The sequence below is a fragment of the Pseudorasbora parva genome, chromosome 14, assembly GCF_024679245.1.
Source record: "Pseudorasbora parva isolate DD20220531a chromosome 14, ASM2467924v1, whole genome shotgun sequence".
Taxonomy (NCBI): Eukaryota; Metazoa; Chordata; class Actinopteri; order Cypriniformes; family Gobionidae; genus Pseudorasbora; species Pseudorasbora parva.
In genome coordinates, this window is record NC_090185.1 from 44124867 (window position 1) to 44130866 (window position 6000).

General features: G+C 42.0%; 1 long non-coding RNA gene across 1 annotated transcript in view; it reads right to left on the reverse strand.

The window, feature by feature from the left end:
* The window catches only part of LOC137040675 (uncharacterized), a 442512-nt gene extending 436830 nt beyond the window's left edge, over nt 1-5682 (reverse strand). The window contains exon 1 of the long non-coding RNA XR_010897962.1: nt 4718-5682. This is a non-coding gene — a long non-coding RNA (uncharacterized lncRNA). The remainder of the gene's footprint in view (nt 1-4717) is intronic.
* Nucleotides 5683-6000: the final 318 nt, after the last annotated feature.

Genomic DNA, 6000 nt, shown 5'->3' on the forward strand with positions numbered 1-6000 from the left:
CATAAACCACATTTATAGTGTAATACCAGTGTAATACCCATGTAGTTATACAAATTTGTGTCCATAAACCACATAAACAGGCTCACACACACACACACACACACACACACACACACACACACAATTAACAAAGATACACATTATATAGGCCTACACAGTGCTTTAATTTCAGGAAGAATTCTAGTAATCAAATGTAAAATAACACTGCATAGTTTATCATAGATAGGATAAATTAATGCTTATTAAAGCTGAAGTTATTCATTCAAGAGCTGTGAGGGATTTTCTCTTTGCATTTGGTTGTTTAATTCGCAATAATTCGTCAGCATGTTTATTTACACTGCTGGCTCTTTAAGACAGATGTGCAGATCTATAGGCAACTGGTAATAGGCAGATGCACTACATTTTCTCCCGACTATCCATAATAACAACGTCCATTTTAGACACAAACTGTAAGAGACTCTCCAAGCCGGTCATTTTGACATAGTTTGTGTTCATTTGATCGTTTAGACACGAGTGTGAAACCGAAAGTGTAATTTGCTCGTCTCGTTGCGGCTGTTTCGGAGCGCGCGCCGACATGGGAACAATCTCTTGCGCACATGTTTGTGCTTTTAATCGCTCTTTTTATTATTAAACGCATCCCACAATTTACCAGCAGTTGCTAGACTGTATTTTACAACAATCACCGATCGTGCTGATTCTGTCATTACGTTTGAGTTATAGGGAGAAATGACAGCGTAGGCTACTGCTGCAAAGGGAATTAAGTTGCGCTAGACATAAATATTAAAATTATATTCTTTGCCAAAATCTAAAGCCAAAATCTTTGCCAAAGAAGCCAAAATCTAAAATAAAATCACATTATCACAATCTAGTGTAAATATAACCAGGCTATGTTTGAATGTTTAGTTCTGTCCTCCGTCATCTCATTAGGGCTGTCGTTTTGCGCTCGCGCTCTCTCTCTCTCTCTCTCTCTCTCTCTCTCTCTCTCTCTCTCTCTCTCTCTCTCTCTCTCTCTCTCTCTCTCTCTCGTCACGTGTATTTTCAAAAGTACCGAAAGCAGAACCAATAACGGCCGAGCTTATCGATACAACGGTCTTTCAAAATTCAGCCCCGGGGCCCGTTTAATACCGGGTTTCGGTACCCATCCCTACTGACTGCTGTGAGGCCTTGGAAAGTGTCTAGGTGGAGGATCAGAATCAATCCATCCTTTGACGGAAGGAGTGCTGGTGACTGGTGAGTAATACTGTATCCATGGAGTTGAAGCCCTAGCATCATGAAGCTTCCTAAACGGTGGTCTCTTAGGGGTTGAGGACAATCGGCTAGGGGTCGAGGACAATCCTGGTAGCTGAGCCAGAGGCAGCACTATCTCTAATTAGCTGGAGTTCGTTCATCATCCTATCTATGATGGTGACCATCTGCCTCTCTTCACCCTCTGAAGGCAATGAAACTGGTTCAGTAGATGGCCATGGTGGAGGCGGTAGCCAGTCGTCATACTCCTCTTCTCTTTGGGTCAGAAAGTCATCCTGTAAAGGAGGTGGTGGTGGTGGTACTGGCCACGGTTCTATTGCAGATTCTTGTCAGGCCCTATGCAGCGTCCTAAATGAGGTTACAGGAGAACCCATTTCCCTCTGAACACCCCACCGCTGTACCTGACTGCCCTGTATATACTCTTCAGGTCGGCGTGATGATGTGCTCCCTCTACGCATCTCATATAGCTCATTACCTTCCTCTGCATAAGGTGTCGGAGTATCCGTCCACTCTACACGTCGGCTATTTAAACTTGCATCGTAGCTGGGAAAGTACTCATCATGCTCGATGATATCTGCGTCCCACTGAACCTGACGAGGGGACCTCGAGGCATGTATGCTTCTAGCAGGCGTCATCATCTCCACTCCATCCTGGTGAGAGCTCCACTCCTCTAGCCCATGCATATGCTGTACCGAACTTGTATGAGGTGAGACATGTGTCTGTCGTCTCACTGGACCAACCTCATAGTCCTCAAAATATTGTGGCGGTCTACACTGCCGCTTAGGTCGGGTTGATGGGATCCAGGATGCTTCACCGCTTTGTTGCATGTTCCCGGGACAACGGCGCATCCGGCTCGAAGGACCAAATGTAGCTGAGGGCTAAGGACTGTAAGGTGCTAGTTGTTACTAAGAAGTTGGAGTTGGTCCGGGTGTGTTGGTTAGAACACCAAAGTCGGAGAAGGAATCCAGTTCAACAGATTTATTAGAACAAAAGCATATGCAGAGGGGGAGCCAGGGTCTAATGATTTGCCTTTATCAATGTGCCATAGAGTAGACAAACATGAAGACGAGTGCAGAATGGTTTCATCTATTGCTTATGTCCATAGAAGTGTATCAGCATAGGTGTGTGTGTGTGTGTGTGTGTGTGTGTGGTCTGTAACAAACAAATAAAGGACATGTTCTAATAAACAATGCTTCTTCTTATCACGATTACACTCATAAAAACAACATACATTACATTAATAAGCTACTGGCTTCCCTCAAACATAAACACAATGTGTCACTTGTATATAACAAAATAGGGCATTATGAAACATTATAAACAGCTAGCATTATTACACTGCACTGTATGAGAACTCCAGTGCTGCTATATTTCACATAAGCGTCCATTGTGTATCACTACATCTCTATCCAGAGAACAGCAATCAATTTAGATTGAGTAACAGTGAAATCTACAATACTCACTTTCTCTCTGGACGCACACTACTTTAAACTCTCAAAGGAACCTAATGATGAGCATATAACTGCTGTCTGTCACGAAATCTGCACGGCTCGTTTCGCTGAACTCAGGTGATAGCGGATGCGAGACTGATCGCGTGCGCACAGCACTGTGAAGTCCTCCACCGAATGGCGCTGCGTTCCGCCAAAATAAAAGTCCCGCGATCAGGAGGAAAGTGCTATTGTGCATAGGAATCATATACTGTCAGCTATTAATGAGACTTTTGCACAGACAATTTGTACAAAACGAAAGAAAGGCTTTTTACAAAACAAAACTTAATATGAAACTAAATATAAGCACCAAAATCATTTCTGACCCACTCGCATCTTTGCACTTATTGCCTATCATAATCAGATGAAATTTAAAAAATAATATTATAATATTTAAACATAAATATGAAAGAAAAAAAACATTGTGTAAAGGCTACAACAAGTAAAGGCTACAGATGTAAGTCATGTCTGAGCTGGATTTGAACGAACATCATTTTACCGGCGGGTTCATGAGCGCGCGCCTGCGGATTATTGAGCTGATCACACCGGCTGCGCTCATTAGTCATTACAGGCTCGTTCTCGATAAGTGAAGTTTCAGGCCATGTCCACACTAATACGTTTTCATTTGAAAACGTATATTTTTCTCTCCGTTTTGGCCTTCCGTCCACACTGAGACAGCATTTTAAGTCAATGAAAACGTATCGTTTTGAAAACGCTCTCCAAAGAGGATACATTTGAAAATGCCGTCTTCGCGTCGTAGTGTGGAATGTGAAAAGGGAGGCTTCTTAATACGATGACGCATTTTTAGCCATGTGATGCAGTCATATGACCAATTCACGCCGTATTTATTTTGGCACGTCTCCCAGTCTACATTTTCACTTGCTTTTAGCATTTTATATTCATGTGTTACTCGCAGCAACAACTCCACCTCACTGTCGACCCATTTAAAAAACTCCTTTTCTCGACATTGCCGCAAAATTTCAAATAGTAAATAAACGAGTAGAGGTAATGACGCAAGTCTGGCTAAAAATTCTGGCTAAAAATATAGTTATTATGTGCCGGCCCGAATTGTGCTCGTGATGGAGCGGTAGTGGAGCGCTCTCGAAGCGAGTAAAAACCACAACGCTCCGACTTTTAAAAAACCCGCTCCTCAAGGGATACCATATGAGAGTATGGTCCGTAATGCAGCTTTGAAATGATTTGAAGAGCTCAACTGCACTGTGTTGCCAAGTCCAGTTTTTTTCTGCGGGTTGTTTTCTATGTCCGCGGGTTGAATCGACTATTATGTGATATATAGACCCGAGTGCAAATTTTAGCAGCAACCTCTCCAAAATAACACACATTTTACCCCCAAACACCATTTTTTCCCCGGAGAACCCCCCGAGAAGCTATTGTTTAGGGCTAGTAGTTGGCAGGTTTTGTGGTAAAAACTTGGCAACCCTGTCTGTAGGCGCGCTGGAATACACGATCTTTGCTGGTGTAAAAAAACTCTCATTGGTCTGAAGAGTTTCTGTTCGGGGATAATTACTCCTCTATGGAGCGAGGCCAGACCGAACCGCCAGACCTAAACATTCTGTGGGCGGGGCTAAGTTCGGCTGGCATCCAGGCTAGCCTACAGTACTAAACAGTTTCACTGGACTTAAAAGGTACAAGTACAATATTGCTTCAACTGAGAGAAGCAATGAAGAATTTCCAGCTGTGTTTACATTATTTATGGCATAAGCATATATGAGCGTTTCAGAAATCATAAATCTGTAATATATCTGTTATGAATAATAAATAAATAAATACAAATTATAAAGACACATTTTGGGTAAGCTGTTTATTTTCATTGAGTTTTACTTTCACTGGTAAACTGAAAAATTGCGTAATTTGAGTTTTTTTCCCCACGCAGTTCCTGAGAGCGGCTATAGCAGTCCTTAACACAGCAAGCGTACACCATTAGAATGTGTTTTTAACTTTCTAACACAAGTTTTTACGTCTACCTCCACTACTACACATTCGCTAATGTAGTGTCTGTGTCCTAAAGTCCACCAATGAGATCCAGTGTGCTGTTTCCAGGAGGGAACGCTAAACAATCACACTCCATTTGCGATTCGGTTTCCACGCCGGTCGTGAGTGCGATTATGGCAGTCAATGACACAACACACGTTCACCATTGTAACTAAATTAAATTAATCACTGAACTAGTCCTACTTTTAGAACTAAAGCGTCAATTTCGATACAACACAGTATCGACAGCGGCTTCCGTGACCTAAAGTCCCAAAATGCATTGTGTTGCTTCCGTCACGACCCAGACTCTATAGAACGATAACAAGGAAAACTAACTTTATTTCTCTCCGAGAGCCCCCTCGTGGTCGGAGCGTTTCCGTTGTGTTGAGGTTTAATTTAGTACGGCTGCACTACTGGGCCACCATAGGCGACCGCTCCAAATGCGGTGGATTATGGTCCATGAATGCTGAGACTGCTAAAGCTGAATCTGAGTCTGGGCTGCTGTGGGAATCAGCCGTCATCTCTCACTGTAGGGCAGGCAAAGCTTTGAGTCTTATGAGCACAGACATTTCCGGCATTATGAGACAGACCTCACATTTAAAAATACATATTCTGTACATACAATAAAGAAATACAAATGTAAAAAAGATTAATGTACTAATGATAATAATAACAGCGATATAAAGAAATATACATCTGACATTGATGGGGCTGATTTAAATCTCTGCACATGTATCCCACAATGATTTGATACATATTAAAGTACTACATTTGAGAATTAAAATGATTATTATACTTCATTATGATGAGTTTAATCCCAACATGATCCTGATGTAGGACACTAAAGACCCCCATTCCTGCTAATCCAGCTCATCTGATCTCAGATAGGGCTACTCATCCTCTATTTCAGCTCTTAAATCAACAATAACCATCAACATTACTCATCATGTGTGTGTGTGTGTGTGTGTGTGTGTGTGTGTGTGTGTGTTTCTATTAATGCTGCGTTATTAAAGGGATACTTCACCGCTGTTTCATAATAAACTATGTTATTCCCTTAATTCAACTATTGGTGTAACTGTATTTAAATAGGGCAAACGTGGAGGTGTTCGGTCTCTTCTAACTTGATCTCTGTTTGGTACCATAGTGAATGAACTGGGCTTAGTGGGCTAAGCTAAATGCTATCAGATCGTCACCGCGCGTCAGAGATTAAGAGCACACACTCAGACGAGAGAGGTGTGTGTCAACTCGTCTTAGTTAAGGGAATAACAGTTTAATA